This window comes from Chroicocephalus ridibundus, chromosome 3, assembly GCF_963924245.1.
Source record: "Chroicocephalus ridibundus chromosome 3, bChrRid1.1, whole genome shotgun sequence".
In the NCBI taxonomy this organism is placed as follows: domain Eukaryota; kingdom Metazoa; phylum Chordata; class Aves; order Charadriiformes; family Laridae; genus Chroicocephalus; species Chroicocephalus ridibundus.
The window spans coordinates 1740503-1757747 of NC_086286.1; the positions used below are offsets into that span (position 1 = coordinate 1740503).

The following is a 17245-nucleotide window of genomic DNA, read 5'->3' on the forward strand; positions in this document are numbered from 1 at the left end:
AGTGTATGAAATGCCTTCCTCTGCTGAATAAATTAATAGCAAGAGGAGAAATGTACAATCCTGATCTACAGGCTGGCCAAATTCAATTTACCAGTCTCCAGTGCAGCCCCTCAGCAGTCGGAGCCGTACCGTTCAGGTGGTACTTTCAGTAGTGGGCCCTGTATCTGGCGTGACGGGTGGGGGCACGGCAATATGCCTTGCAGGGAGGACATAAAGGGTGGAGGTGTCCAGCTTCGGCTGAAGGACCTTTGGAAGGACCAGCTCCTGGGATCTAATACCTGCTGCTGAATGGTTCCTCTTGGCCTGTCCAAAGGTGACGTTGCAGGATTCGCACATGGAAATGGCACTTTCTACAATCTCCGTGTCATGATCTTTCCTTTCTCTTGAAATAGTTAAAAGCAACAGTGGGGAAGTGGCACCACCTGTGTGTAGAAGGTAAAAAACTTGGGTTTACAAAATATTAAGATGCTTCTCTAACAATCTTATTGGGCATAGTAAAATGCTGCCCTGGCCTTTATACTCCGTGGCTATAATCATGCCACAGTCTGTGAAGAGAAATAAAATGTTTTATGAAACCAATGAAAATAATTACGGAGAAAAAAAAAAAGATTTCAGAAACATAGGTCGTTCTTCAGGTCTGAAAGGAAGCAAAAGAAGAACTTAGTTCCAAGGTTGCCACCTCTGTGTCACGTCTGAAGCAAGGCTGTGTACCCTAAAGCTTCTCTCTTTCTTCTAAGAGTGTCCGTCAGTCTCATAAAAGATACTGTTTCCCTGGGGAATTTGCCTTTTTACCAAGGCGTAAGTCGAGCAACAGGTTTGGCAGTGGGCAAAGGTACTTGCAGGCGCCACAGGACTTTTGCAGCAAGACAGGCAAAGCCCAGGGTGCTGTTGAGGGTGCGCTGAATTGTGTCTGCAGAGCTCGGTGGATGCTAGTTTGGGGCTGGAATGATTTTTGTAATCTTGGGGTATATCTAAATCTAGAGTAGTTTGTTATCATACCTTTAGAGAAAGTGGCTAGTGGATATGATGGACCTCCCGTTTCAGACATACCCTTTGGGGAAGAAAGGAATTTGATTAAATAAAGAACAGCTTCTAAGACAGGATGGTGAGTTTAACATCTGCCCCTGTTGATTGCTGACAGACTGGAACACGCAGCTTACAATGTAGGGGAAGTCTTTATTTCCTCTTTTATTGCCGAATATGCACGTTTCCAAGCAAAGGTGACATTTTTGTATGTCAAAACAAAGGTAGAACTGCATAGCCTTTGAAACATCAAACTCAGATGGAAAATGAGGATTTGGCATGGCTTAATTTGGGCTTTATTAATGCCTTTGGGGGGAGAGGGATGGAAGAAAGATTAGGCAGATCAGAGCTTTAAAAGTCATAGATCATGCATTTAATAGCTCTAATTCTTAAATACTTGAAGGGTTTCATAAAGCCCTTCTCTTCAAGTGCAAACTCCTTCCCGCTTTTGACTGTTGCATCTAGACCTCCCAAGTTCTTAAAAAGAGCTTGCAGCTGAAAATCTTCAGCCCCTTCCATAGAGCAGTGATCTTGCACCAACCATATGAATGCAGCCAGCATCCTTAAAAAGATCCCAGGAGGAGAACGTGCACACACGGACGCATACTTTCATTCAAGGTGCATATTGTATTATTTTAGGTACCCACCAAATGGGATTTCAAGCTGAAAAAAAGAGACTTTTTCCATTCGGTTACATTTTCTGAAGTGCTACAGATTTAGAAAGACTGGATTTAAATGAAGTTACTACTAGATTTTTAAAAAAATCAATTCTGGTGTTATAAGAAATTGATGGCTAGATTTCAAGGTGAATTTTATCTAAAACTGAAATATTGACTAAGGCAATATTAAATCTTTGTTCTGTTTTCTTTCTTGAAAAGTGGCATTTTTCACTGCACTGGATTTTGTCCTTTCCACAATCTTAAAATAATTTGCCACACATTTATTTTAAATATTAGAGTGCTATTTTTAAACTAGCAGTGCAAAGCAGCAGTTTTTATAGTAGCTATTACATAGTATAAGGAGTTTTCTGTAATAAAATCAATATCATAGGATAAATATTCTGAGCTAGAATAATAGTGCCCATAGTAATCGTTTTTAGCATGGCTGTGCTTTCCACAGTGTGATTTTTCTGATAGTATTTAACATGAATTAAGGTAAATTCCAGAAGGTAACATAGCCTGGGACACTGTGACCAGCGCGGATGAACAGCTGAGAGCAGTCTGAGAGCACAGCGTAGGGGAAGGGTATCAGTAAGATACAGAACTCTGAAAATAAAAAATTAGTCATTAAGGGAATGTGAAAGTGGGGGGTAATTTACGATGTTATGGGAATAACAACATTAAATGTCTCCCCCCAAACATTTTCTTAATTTCTTTCAGGTTATTTAAAATTGAAGCTGCTAAATAAGGTGATTTTAGCTGCCTATGCACTTGTTCCACAGTATTTTCTAAGACCAGGCTGTGCAATGCTTATTGCTAAGGCTGAACCCTCGCAGTTACAGGAGCCCTAGGAAAGGCTTTTCTACGCCAACCGTTCATTTGCATCATCCCACCACAGACCAGTGCCTTCAAGTATGCTGATAGAAATGGATCCTGGCCACCTGGTATCTGAATTGGTCTGGTTTATAAAACAGGGGGTTGTTTCTGCCTTTTTTATTTTTTTTTAATACCCTTGAAGAGCTCAAAGTTAATTTCTGAGATTAAGGGTTATAAGCAAAGGGACTTTCACAAAGTCCTAATCTCAACCAGAAGTTTTCTTCAGGTTACCAGAAGATCAGTGTTGCACTGTATTTAGGGATTTGTGCCACGGGTACCGGGCCAGATTCTGCCAGAAGAAATAAGGCCTGGCAAGTGAAGTACTTGGATTTGCTCTTTAGCGACAGAGAAACTGGGCTTCAATGTTTGAATGAGGCGCGAGCAAATGGGAGAACCTACTGTCAGCATCTGCAAAGGCCAGCAGTGCTCAGTGTCCTCCGGGAGCCCAGGCTGGGTTTGGACACTCAGCCTCACTATTTGGGCTACAGGGAGTACTGGGGCCAGGAGCTTCATCGTCTCCTTTGTGGCTGTTGGGCTGGTGGCACTGTCCCCGCTCAGCTCAGGGTGTACGTACGGGAGACTTGAGTGGTCAGAGGAAGCAGCCACCGACCGTCTGGCCTGCGATGTATTGAAAAGGCAATTCCAATAACTCATTTTACAACCAAGTGATCATTTATCCTACTAGCAAAATCTGTTCAACTCTGGTTGTATAGGTTATACAGTAATAAAAGTTCAAGTATCCATAAAATTGCCATTGAACTGTAAATTAATGTGAGGTAAAGTTGTTGCCCAAGGGAATAACCAAGCTTCAGAACGTTGTGTCCTAAATTAATTAATACTGAGTTCATCTCTGGCTAGGAAAAGAATGGGTTTATGCTGGTCTTTGGTTGTTGAGCTCAGGGTTTTATTTTCAAGCAGAAATCGCTCTTGTTGTCACTGCTTATTTAAACTGGACTTTGTGAAATCAGAGAAAACCTCGGAAAATATGTGAACGAGATGACCTTTTTTTTTTTTTTTTATTGCTACATATCTTTGAATGGGTGGAGCCAATCCATGCCTGCACCACGTCAGGCACCCTGTAATGGTCAAGAGTTTCCTTTTTCCTTAAGCCAAAGTGTACCTTTGCGCTTCATGGTTGCTGATCTCCCTGACCGTCATATGGCTTGGCTGTCCTCTCTCTAACCCCTCCCTTAAAATCTTTGTTTTGTTTTTTTTCTTTCTACTTCGTTAAAAAAAAGAAACCAGTGGTACTCAAAAATAGGTCAGTTTTAATTATTATGGATGAGGATTAATAATAAAAAAAAAATGTTCTTGGTCGCATTGCCTTGGGAATCAACTACTTTTTAAAGTTGAGTAAAAAAAGCAGTTGGCGTATGCAGAGCTATGTGCCACAGCGTGGTCTGCAAAACATCGCTGCTGGATTTGTGCCAGTTCCACAACCGGGGAAGCAAAGAACATAAAGGAGCTGTATAATGGGGTGTACAGAAACCGTTTGCATTCAGCAAGTCCTCCATGGCGCGTACGCTCTTGGGGGATGCTGCAGCACTTGGGAGTGGTTGTTTGTACAGGGCGTCAGAGCTGCCGTGTAACGCACTGGTCGGCGTGAGCAGGAGGCTGAGAAAGCTGACTCCTGCAGCTCTTGCTAACGAGCCTCAGAGATTCTTATCGAGGAGCTGACTCTTCTCTGCTCACAGCAAGAATCTTTCCACAGAGTTTCTGTCACCGGCACTGATGCCGGCTGGCCTGCCGGTGCTGTGCTGAACCGACACGATGGCAAACACTGCTTCCCAGCAATGACTAACAAAAAGGAGTCACCCTTATTCCCTACCACTCATCAAGCACCGCTAGGCTGCTTGGCACGGGGCGAGGGCTGAGGCAGGCGGAGCAGAACCTCCACCGCACCATTGGTGGCAGCAATTTCAAAAATAGTTAAAATGTTTTCTGGTTCCTCTTTTGCTTTTTACCTCCTTTAATTTTTCATACAGAAGTTGTTTTCAGTAATTTTCCTGACTTCTCTCTTTTCCTTACCATCTCTTCCTCTTTCCATTTCACCTTTGCTTTTTAGTCCCCCCTTCTTCTTCTCTTTTTCTTTCTTTTCAGTCTCTATTTATTTCTTCTGCTTCACAGATTGTCTCTCTGCTTGGTTTTCTTTTTCTCAGCACTTATTATATTCCGTGTGTTTTTGCAGCTCTAATGCTGGCTTGTCTGCCAAAGAATAAACTCCTATTTATGGAAAATATATGCAGCTATATGCACTGCTAAAACATCTTCAGACTGTTTGCTCACAGTCATCCTGCAGAGACAGCATGACACTGTTAACACAAGAACTGAACAGCTACCACTACATTTACCAAAATTAGAGCCAAATGGCACATAAGCACACACCTATGCCGTCGTACTACAGCTTCTGCAACGTGCACGTGTGGCTTCAGATTCATCCACCTGCATCTGGATGAAGTGAGCCAACCTCTTTCCTCCTCTGCCAGTGAAATAACGCAGTTTGGTTTCATGTGGGAGAACCCCATGGGTTAGTCCTTAAGAACTAACTGTGCTGCTCTTCCTGCACTGTTCTCTTTGCCCAGGAAGGGATAACAGTTAGTCATGGCCTCCAGTGTAGGTCAGTGGAAATTCCTGAACTTGTCTATTGTCAGGTCAAGTTATACCTTCAGAGCACTCTAAATCTGAAGACCTGAGCAAGAGGTATTATAAGCTGATTTCTTGAGACATCTATGAAATTAGAAGATCAGTAAATTGGTGTGGTTTCATCTTGTGCCTCTAGATTAGTATCCTAAAGCAGCAACATTCTGTGTATGATACCTTTTAAAACATTCCTAGGTTTTCGGCATTGTTTCTTACTGAAGTACGGTAAATAAAGGGGAGAATTTCAAAGGCACAAAGAGTAATTCTTCGATTGAAAGTCAACGGAAGTTGTGTGTCTAATTCCCATTTGTGCCTTTGGAAACACACATTTCCCTGCTTTGCCCGTGGCTTTAAATCTCATGTGCGCACAAACACAAGCCCCATGTTCCTATTCAACCTTCCACACACAATTTAATTTCGTTTCAGTGTCACAAACTTTCTACAGTAGCTGAAATATGTCAGGGATGTTTTTGTCAAATTGCTGAGACCAGGTTCCTCAGCTCCCACTATGCACTTCTGGGGTGAGCAGATCATGATGTTAGTAGAGTCGCGTAAGAGCTTATTAGCAGCTGTTGCAGACACTTCTCTGTGCTCTAAAAACAACAAGGAGAACAACAACTCGGCTGGGAAGAGCATATGCAGTAGCCTTTTAATCATTGCTTCCACTCACCATGTCATGATGCGTAAGCTTTCTCATCAATGAGGCTAGGAATACAAAACCAGAGAACTTCTTAAATATTTCAAACACCTGCATCTTGTGAAACAAATTTATGCTACCAGATTAGGAAAAAAAAAAAGAAAAAAAGGAAAGGAAGAAAGAAAAAAAATATCTCTTGGATCAAAAGTGTCTCTTTATCAGGAAATGAAGGACAGGAACAAAAATACCGTCCTCCTCCATTTCCTCCTCTTCTTTTCCCGCCTCAAACTTGATGATAAAATTCTGTAATCTGACAACCCCCCGCAAAATGATAGCTGAGTTGGGGCTTCTCGATGCAAGTCTGCAATTTAAAATCGGCCCAACACCAGGCATGTGAAAGCTAGTTAGGCTCTGTCTTTCTGTCGCTATCTGTGCCGCCCAGCTTTGCCGTCCTTCTCCCTCTGCCATGGTTGCGGAGCTAATGCGAGTGGCCGCGCAGAGGGGTACGGAGGCAGCTGGGGGATGCAGTTGCCAAGCTTCGGAGCCTGTTTATTCAGCAGCGGCAGGGAAGTCTGTCGCTGGTCACTGGGCTGGAGATGTGCCTACAGGCTTGGTGTGGGATGCTCTTCAGCTGTCCTGCTTCTCTGCAGCCCGCTTCATTGCAGTCACAGTGATGAATTTGTTTCCTTTCGTAATAAGTCAGACAATAAGGATGTTGCTAAATCTTTTATGGAGCCCAAAGGCAGGGCTGATGGTTGATATTTGTTTGCTGTGGAGTTATGATTTGTATGACCACCAACTTCCCCCTTGACTCGTAAAGTCCCATGTCGCAAACTTGCGTGCTCTGCAGGCAGCGAGTGGAGCTCGGCAAGGTAAAAGTGGCCAGCAGATGTCTCTCAGGATATTTCTTTGCAGACACCGCTCTCCCAACTCCCTTTCTTTCCTGAGGTTCCAGAAACTGGGCTTGGTGGGTTATGAGAAATGCTGTATCTTACCTCTTTGCCCATTCTCTGCAAGTTATTACAGCCCCAAATACATAGCATTGCATTATGGAGGGGGTTTTTAAGCCACAGCCTAAATTAAGGGAACGTTTTAAAAAAAAAAAATGGCAAGGGGAGGCAGCTCCTTTGTGTCTTCAGAACATTTCACGTTTATTTACAACCTTTGAGAAAATGAAGCAATGTCACTCATGGGGGCATACAATATTTTAGATCACTTTTGATTGGGAAAATCATTAACATTGCTGAGATTCTGCTTCATTTAGCATGGGAGAATTTGTAGATGGCAGGAAAAATATTCTGTTCGCAGGTGCAGGCTGTGTCGACATGAGGCAAATCTGCTAATCAAGCTGTACCTGCCGAGCTACGCTGGCAAATTTTTCCTTGGGTAGACTTGGCCTAAGTCTGAGCTCTTTTTGTTAGCTGGCTATATATTATCCTCTGTATTTAGGTGGAGAAGCTGCAGCAGTGAGGATAAGTGGTCGCTCATGGCACTGAAGGAATTAGTTTTAGAGGTGGAAGTGGAAGGCTGGAGTCCCCTGATCCCAGTCATGTTCACACCAGACCGCTGCATTTTGGCTTGGATGGGGTTTAAAGCTCACCACTTAGGTCACGCAGAAAATGCGCACACTGTTATCATTTTGCAGGAGCTCTCCATTGGCGTGATCCATGTCTTTGAGAATACAATAGTCCATCTCCAATCCAATCATCTTTCTGCGACTGAGGGGTTTATGCAATTATAAAAAAGTGGATGATTTGAATGTTCTATCCCTCTTGTGGAATTATGTTTGGAATTTATCCGACGAGACAGGGAAGGGATTTTGTTTGTTTTGTTTGATCGTTTCTTATCACAGAACTTTGTTTGACTCAAACCACAATGATACAAGCATTCAAACACCACCTTCAGATGTAATATTGATTTATAAAACAGCAGTGCACAGCTGCTATGCTTCACTGTTGCATACAGAAGGTCTTCAATTCCCAACAAATTACTGGCATTTCTACCTCTTTACAAATTAATGTTTCCTCTGAACCTTGTGCGTTTCTTATTATTCAAGTCTGCTTTCTTCAGTTTCTCCTTAGAAACCTCGTGTGAGTGTGTATTGTGCAGTGATAGGGCAGCTTTAGAGCATCAGTTAAATTGGAGTTAAATAAAAAAAATCTAGATCAACTTTTATCCCTAGGCAAGTTATGCACTGAGTGAAATTAAACCACTATGTGTACTTGTAGATTGAAGAATCAGAGGTGGAGGATGGGTCAGAAACACTAAGATCAAAGTTGTTCTTCTTTGAAAAAAATCTCTTTGAAAAGCCCCCATGCCACCTCTTCTGCTTGTTAATGTTTTGACTGGAAGTGTCTGGCAGTGTCATCATCAGCAGAATATTTTTAAAGACTTTTTTTTTTTTTTTGAGCTGACTCTAATAGCAAAGCAATGGATCCTTAGCAGCCTCTGTTATATGTCTCTTAAGGGAATATTTTTGTTAATTGCAAATATTTGATTGACAAACATGGGATGCAATTAGTAGGCAGGCACAGTAGGAATGTGCAGTGAACTGGATCTCTGAACCAACAGATCTCAACTCTCTCAGCTTGATCTGAAATAGGCTAGAGCATTTAAACCATATGTTTCCCTCAAACTTTTTCTTTCCTCTGAAAATTCCTTATTTCCCTCAACTAACCTTCTTTCACTCTTGGCACCAAGGGAGCTAATTCATCTACTACGATCACGTCAAATAAAGACAGAAAATTCTACACAAGCTTCAGACTTATGCTGCTTTTTGACCGTGGCAGTAAAAATTAATGTGGACAAGACTATACATGCCAGTTGTGCCTTACAAAAGCCCTAGGTGAAAGAGAATACAATCTAATTTAACTTTAGACATTTTGAGCTTAATGGTCTATTTAAACAACCTGGTACCATCTGACTACATTTATCAATTATATTTCTTTTTATTTATACAGAGTACTGTCTTTCTGGAAAGGCTATAATTAAAACTTATCTAGATAAATTGTGCTCAGATTCTGTGGCACGAGAAGGAATTCAAAGGATTTCAGTGGTTTTATGTGTTCTTTTTCATAAAAAGGTTGCACTTAAATCTTTAAAAGGAAATAGATTTCCATAATTAGAATAACCTAATTGCAATAGTTTTCATAATTACAGCTAAGAATTAACAACAGGAAACGCAGTGTTGTCTTTAGATTAAAATATTGACACCCCAGAAAAATTTCTTTCTGGGTAAGCAATCCCTCTTTTCTCAGGGAAAGGGTGCTCAGTCTCCCACTTCTTATGACAGGGGTCATAATTCATCACTTCTTTGGGGTTTCAGGTGGTTTCTGCTCACTCTGTGATGTCGTAAGCGTCTCTGCAATAGCCCTGTGTGACATCACACGCCGAGCATCATCGAGCTTGGGGAAGAGTGAGCAGCAGGAGCTCCCTGCACCTTCAGCTCTTCTGCAGGCACATCTCTGCTGGCCCCCGTGCTCCAATGCCGAGGCTCCTGCAGAAGCTCCGGTGGCAAATGCAGCCCAGTGTGGTGGCCCGGGGCCGGGGCCGGGGCCGGGGGTGGGGAGGTCATTATTCTGCTGAGAAGCTCATTTGCAGCTGTCTTGGGTAGGTCCACAATCCACTTCAGCATACGGTGCCGTGTTCGGAAAATACTTTTCTGCAGCTATGCTACAATAGTATTTTTCTTGGACACTGAGGGGTACAGCCCCCGTTTGGCAACTTCCTCCATTCGGAGTAGGAGCGCTTGGGTGAAGCAGCAGAAGTTGGACCTGCCCTTCTGCATTAGTATTTGTTGTGTATTTTGTGGTATTCTTAGGGAGTAATCTGAGGAAAACGGAGAGGTCACTCTCTCCTCTTTATTATTTTTGTATGGCATCAACTAATCTAACCGTCGCCTAATTTTATTCGTGGAAGTCCCACATCCCTTTGAGATCACTGGCAGTACTCACGCGAGTAACAGGAGTTTGTATGTACCTACATCATCACACTCCATTAGAGCATGCATATTTATAAAATCACATGAAGGGGCTAATGAAGCTTTGCTCGTTTCGGAAGGGCCCGATCCCGCAACATTTACTCCTGCTGAGGACTGCTCATGTGATTAAGGCTGACTCACATAAGTGTTGCAAGATCCAGCTTTTAATTTGCAAATCCCAGTAACGGTATGTGTTAATCAGACACTTCATCAGTGAAAAGAGTGCTAGATCCATAGTAGCTGTATGGCAAGGCTATAAATACAAGCTAGATTTTAAAATCTTTCGTACAGAATTTTGTCCCTAGAAGGGAAAATGTTATCTTGCTGCTGTCTGAGTCCTGAATGTAAAATTTCAGATTTGTTGTAAGTAGACCCACAGAACTAACAAAAAAATAATTTCCAGCTATAACATTTCATACCATGTGTTTGTTACCCTCTTACCAAAGCAATACTTAACAGGGGCATTTAAAATGTTAAATGCTGATCCAGGTGCATGCTTGGACTTGTCAAGGTTGCCCTTAGTGAGGACCAGTCCCCGACAGATAGTTCTTTTTTCACACTGGAGCCGTTGTTGCGTCTCTCTGTTTAAGTGCTTGACAGAACATGTCCACAGTTGGGCTGTGCATAATGTATACTGTCAATTTGTAAAATCTCTCTATGTGACTGTGTTGAAAGAGGGACTTTGTCCCAGGTTTTCTGTTCACAGCTCCACAATTTAAATTTTACTGGTTTGTCATGTTAATGTAATTCACTTAAAATATTTAAATTGTCCTTAATTAATTGAGGAGGGAGATGATCATTGTGGTGAACTTGTAGGCAGTGTGTGGAACAGGACTGACACCATTTTGGTGAATACAGGTGATGAATGGTGTTGACATGAACGGCTGCAGTTACACAGTGTGCGTATACACAAATTATACCGCCATGTGTGTTCCTCTGTGTTATGAAAGCCTTTTGTTTATATATACCCAGCTATACATTTACACATTATGTAAATAAACACACATATGCCCATGCAATTTAATTGAATATATGGCTATGGGTTAAGAGGCATGTTACTCTGATGAAAAACATCTTATGGTACAGAGTAAAAATATTTCCGACGTGCTTTTGAGCCTCCTGTAGAATTTAAGAAGGAACTGCAGAGATTTCTTTAAGGTAGTGATTCAAATAATTTAGCAGGAAGGCATGGTATTCTTCCAAAAGCTCCAGGCGGTAGAATGGCAGTCTTAGAAACCCATCAAGTTTCATCTTTATTTCACTTCTTTTATTCTTATTCAATTACGAGCTTTTCCATCGATCTTTGGTGTATGCAAAATGGAATGTTATGCTGTGAGTTTTGTTTCAAATTAGGTACGTACTTTTAAGGCAAAGTGCAGGAAATGATGCATGTGGATTAGTCTTTCCAGCCACAAATTCCCCCAAACCTGACCCAAGCATCTCAGAGTGGAATAAAAAGCAGCCCCAGGTGCATTCAGTCAGCCTCGGGGGTGCAGTATAGCTCTTGGATGTACTGGGAGAAAGGCGCTGAGCGATGGGCTAGTGGTGCTTCCTACCCTCTTTCAGGCCATTGGTGCCGCCGCGGCATGCCGTGCCTGGGGGGGGCACGAGGAGAGGGTCTCCCGCTAGAAAAATGCCTTTGGGAGCTGCAGAAGGTGGCGAACCCACTGCTGAGCCCCACTGGGAGGGTGCTCTTGCTGGCCCTCCATCGGGGGGTTGCATTGCATGTGGTGTGCCTTCTCCCCAGCCCTCATTTGGGAAGGAGGAGGGCCTGGGGGACACTAATACCTGTTCCTCTCGGTACAGGGCGCCACAAGCCATGCCACAAGACCAGATACGTGTGTCTGCCTCACAAAAGAAGTCTCTTCTTTTGCATTTTGTTTGTGGGTTTTTTTTTTCCCCTCCATCTCATGCGCTCAGCCGGGGCGCCTCTCCTCCAGCTGTTCTGTGACACTGCGCAGCCATCAAACGTTGGAAACCCGGATCAGAGAGCAGCAGTGACAGACTCCCCGGCGCAGGCAGGCCAGGTCCCAAATCTATTGTTCATACGAGAAAGCTCGGCAGAGTGACTTGACAGGTTTTTAAAGCACTGGAGAACTTTACCAGGAAGTTTTCTTCCTTTTTTACCCCTCACTCTGCCTCAAGCCAGATGCAAAACATGTGCCACTTTAGCAATTAACAAAAAGGAGAATACTGTTGCTTCTGAACACACATACACACGTGCACCCGCGGATAGTCAGGTGTGTGAGAATCAGCAGCCCCTCTGCATGCGAGGGCTTGCACTGGGATGCTTTGTAGTACTGCATTCAGACACCGTGTTCTGAGCGTCTTTGTTATCGTCGCCTGATAAATAAACAGCCCTAAAATTACAGAACTTATTATGGTAATCGAGTGAAGAAAAGGAAATGCAAACCCTGCCTCACTATCTATTACATTGCCACTGCTAAAGTTGCCTAAACCTGTGCTACTCAAATGATATTGTAATATTAGCCTTCTTTCTTTTTTCACAATGATTGTTTTCTGTCCATCTCAAGCTGGATGTCAGTTCATTTAGATTTACATCAAGTAGTAAATTAAAATAATCACTCAGCAAACACTCTCAGCTCAGTTTTCTCTTTCAGTCAGGAGTTGCGAGAGATGCTTGAAGCATTCAAGCAGAAAATATTGCTGTCTAGATATTTGTCCTCTGGGTGATAAAGGAGGCATTGTCTTGGGACCCACTCAGGCCTCGGAGCTGATAGTAGCTGTGCATCACAGCTGTGAAGTGCGCTTTGTTATGTGTCTGAGGATTAGGGTTCAGGACCTTGTTTTTCTTGAAATACCAGACTGATCAGAGCTGCATATGTTCGGGGGAAAGCAGAGGTCGATGGTTCTCTGTCCACATTTTTACTAGATTATTCTTGGACAGAACTCTGGGAGAATACCCTGCAGCTTAAACCATCCCAAGAGTTTTTCATATTCCGCATTATAACCGTCATGGAAAAAAGGCTGTAGTTTATCTATCTGCATTTGAAACAAAAGAATACAGCATCGCAGACACTCTGGGCTTTGGACCCACGCCGGAACAGGCTGAATTTTGCTCCTTTGTGTTCCATTTCAGTACAGCTGCCGATTCAGAAGCACAAATGCACCTTAACATAATAACCACATCCAAAGAATGCCTGGCCTTAAGGATAGTACAGTCAATCTTCAGATCGACAGTTAATCTTAAGCAAGGGTAGAACTAGGGTGGTGTACAGAACAAGGGTCGGGCTTGTTCTGTGTCTCTAACTTGTCTGTTTCAGAAAAAGAGGATGTGGATTTTTTTCCTATTTAAAACATTAATCTGCATCTTCTTTCCCACACCCAGAAAAAAAAAAAAGGAAAAGAAAAAGAAAGCATTTATTTTGGCAAGAAAGATGTGTGCAGAAGCACTCAGTGAGGATGCTGTCATGAATTAAGGTACAATTTCCATTACAGTCAGCGAGTTAAGTCTGAGCAAAGACGGCAGGATCTCAGCACTGTCTGCTCAGCCCCCGAAGCAGCCTCGTCTTTGTAGCACCGCAATATGGGAGTTTGTGGAATTGAGGGTTTGGGGCCAGACTGTCACCTCACTTACGTTGGTGCAATACCACAGAAGCTAACTGGGTGTTACTGGTAAACGAAGACTGTATGTGACTCTTGTTGCAAGTGAATGTACATATGTACATTGCAAAATCAACTTTCGGTGTCAGTCTGAATCCATCCCTTCCAGAACGGGGCCCTGACCAATAGGCAGAATATTGCCTTTGTAATGATTAACGTTAATCATACAACCCCACGGATGGGATGGAAGTGAGAGCAGTATTTTGGCCATACACAGTATAATGCCTAAGGATTCCTTCCTGGTATTTCTCTGCTTGAAAACATGTCAGTGGGCACAACTTTTAACCCATCAAACTTCTGCGTAAATTCTGAGGGCCACCCATACATCTTTACTTTTAAAACTAGGCCAGCATGGAAAATTGTTCCTTCTGTCATTCAAAATACGGAGCTACATACAAAAATTGTCTTGGCTTAAGCCTCAGGTCTGGAATTAACCTCCCTCCCACGGAGTAGGGCATCTGCTCCACCCCAGTGGAGCTAGGGGAAAGGCCTGAGTGATGTCTGCAAAATGAAGCCTGGCTTTAGTCTTTGCTCAGCCACCCTTCCTCCACGGAGCCTTCCCTGCCCAGGTTGGGCCTGCACATCCCTACTGTGGCTCCGGTTCAAGTGGGTGGGGTGGCCCAGGTGCCCCTCTGCCCATGGACGGGTGAGCTTGGAGCTGCCTGCCAAGCACCCTGGGCAGGCTTGGAGACGTTAGCTTGAGTTTGGAGAGCTGAATGAATGGTGTGGGGTTACCGTCCTGACAGGGCACCAGCTCAGGCTCAGCTGCAGACCAAACAGCTCCTGAACGTGCTCTTATCCATCCAGTCTTTTTATGGATGTCATTGCCATTCCGAGGAGACTCTTGGCAATTTTCAGTTTTGATGGTCTTGGCAAGAATGATCCAAAAGTATTTTTTTCTGCCTAGACAAACTGGTTTCCAAGTGATAAAAGAAGAGTAACTTGGGCTGGATGTGAACGGGCGAGCCTTGCTCAGAGATCAACCTGTGTAATTAGTGTTTAAATTAAGCTCTAGACTCCCACCATAGCTATACATTTGTGTTCCCATCCTCTGTATTGCTAAAATCCTCCTGCTCTGCTGCGTGCCTCTTCTAAGGGTGGATGCTGCCGAGAGGATGTGCATGGACCAAAGCGGTGCCACGTAGCACGGGGGGAAGTGATTCCCTGGTACTTTGCCGTCTGCCTGGCAGAACTGATGTTCTGCGTTTGTGCATTTCTGCCTGCAGAAAGCTGGTATCATATTAAGGCATTTATCATTGGAGATATGCTAATAGTAAACTTCCAAAAAAATTATAGAGTAGCAGTCAGTGTCTCATTTGTTTATAAGTAGGCTTTTATATTTAGGTATTTTCCTTCACTTTTACTTCCTCCTTTCTTAGGGAATGACCATGGGGTGCTGACCTCTGCTTTTGTGCTCATAGAAATCCCCTCTCTTTTATTTGTTCTCTGGCTTTTTTTTTTAATAGGTATTTTAAATACATTTTGGTTTTCTTTTTTAATGCTTTGAAAAGGTTTGGTTTATCCTTCCTCGCTCTTGCTAGCACAGCTAGCTATCAGTCCTCTTTTCTCCTTGAGTTGTTGCTACCGATGGAGTTCCTTTATTATAATATTTTCCATGTATTTTCTCCCTTCTTCCCTAAACCAGTTCTTCCTCTTGTTTGTCCTGTCTCGTACTTCTTGTCTTCTTCCTATATCCTGGCAAAACATATGAGAGGTGCCACTTACTTTTTCTCTCTAATCCCTGTCCACAGCCCTCAGCTCTGCTTCCATCTGCCCTGCAGAGACCGGTACCGCTGGCGATGCTTTCCCAGCGCCGCTGGGGCTGGACCGGTTCCCTTCCCACTGTACCTCTGCTCTCCCCTGGTCCGTCACACTCTGGAAACAGCATGATGACACGAGCACTATGCAGAGACTGCCAGAGCGCTGTGGCACGGTGGCCCAAGCGGCTCGCTCTGCCTGAGTGCTGCCAGCAATGCAGTTCTGGGCAAGGAAGGTCGTTGGTGAACGGCAGGAACATCCCTTTTCAGCTAGGGCTGCCCCATTAAAGGCAGGGAGCTCTCTGATGACTTTGGGGGGATTTTTAGCTAAAACACCAATCAGGCTCCTCTCTCAACGCTGGACAACAGAAAGGGGAATTGGCTTGTTGTTTACATTTAAAAAGGAGAAAGACAATTTCCTGAATGAAGGAAAAAGGAAACCTGCTGGGGCAGAAGGCAGCAATAGCCTCCAGCTCTTTATGAGAAGAGTTGGATGCAGAAACGTGAAACCTTTCCCGACTGGTACCTATTCCCTCTGCTTGAATGAAGGAGACAGAGGGGCCAAGGTATTTCAGGGTAAGGTTTTTTGCAGGCATACCGGTAATTACATTATCTTTGTGGATTTAGATAAGCTGGAAATCAAGTCTGAGAGTTTTACCTGATTTGGTTTCTTCATGGAAGAACATACAAGCATTCACACGGGCACATTGTGATGTTTACTGAAGTTATTTGAAGCATACGTTGTTTTCTAGATATCTCAATACCAATATGAATGTGTAATTGCTGAAATTATCAAAATACGGACATAAAACCCTATACAAAATGAGACACTTGTTTGTGAGTGGTGCAGATTGGTTGGGTTTTTTTGCTGCTGTCACCAGTCACTGCCATCAGTGCCCAGCATAAGGCCATGCACTGGTAGGGGGAATTCCTCTAGTTCTTTCCAATAAAAAAACCCAAAACCAAACAAAAACAAAACCAAAAAAAAGATAATTTCCTGACTGCAGCAAAAGAACTACTGGGGTAGAATGTTACCAAGGCCTCCAGGTCCTTATGTGTAGCTGAAGAGAGTATTCAGAGAGTTCAAACACAAGTAGGAGATCTCCGAGTGCAGGAAACAAGCGACGTAGAATGAGGTGAGAGAATTGAGCACAAAGCAGGAGGGCAGCTACCCCCTGTGCATCCATTCCCAGCAAGAGAGGTATCCAACAAATCCTTGAAAGAGACGTCTTAAAAAAGCTTCGTTATAAGCTCTTGCTAATTTGAGAAATGTCAAGAATGGCAATATTATTTTCCACTCAGCTGTCGGGATCTCTGTGTGTGTATCTGATTAGATGATACCTCCTGAAAAATGTGAGCAGTCCGTGGTAAAGTCTTTGTATGGCACCTGGCAGAATGACATCCCTTCAGTATAAATAAATTATATTTGTAATGTCTTTATTATATAAGACAATGTCAGTATTGTGGCTGCCACTATGAGACGCGAAGACCTACCTGTTTTCTGCCATAACGGTTGTGGATTCACATCAGGATAACCCATTCCTGGTGCCTCCCTCTGGAGATCCTGCGAGGATCTCTGAAGTACTTGTTCTAGTGCGATATTAGGAAATACTGGAAGCGTGCAAATTGTAGGCAAAACCAATTGCCTTGCATTTGAAGTTTTCCTCCCTCTAACAAGTATGGTCTTGATACTCTTCTAGAGCTTGCTTGGTGATAGTGGGATCTCACGGAGCTTCCCTTTTGCGTACAGAGTCAGCCCCTTTCTGAGCAGCGCCGTGCATATTCCAGACTAAAAGGGCAGCTGAAAAGGCAGACTTGGCTGCAGCTGCTACCTGGAAATCCGGAGGCCGTTGTCTTCCTTATTTCATCTGTCGCTAGTCAGCTGGAAAGCACAGTGACCTATGAGTAATGTGGTCATCCCAAACTCTTGCTGATAAAACCTTTACACTACCGCCTCTTGCCATCTCTCCCTTTCTGTCTCTCTGAGATGTTCTGATCCAATCTTGACTTCCTTTGAGGTAGGGCATTCTGTCTTAATGCCCTACCCCCC

At 43.4% G+C, this 17245-nt stretch overlaps 1 long non-coding RNA gene across 6 annotated transcripts in view; it reads left to right on the forward strand.

The window, feature by feature from the left end:
- The window catches only part of LOC134513961 (uncharacterized), a 497182-nt gene that overhangs the window by 423913 nt on the left and 56024 nt on the right, over window positions 1-17245 (forward strand). The window lies entirely within an intron of this gene.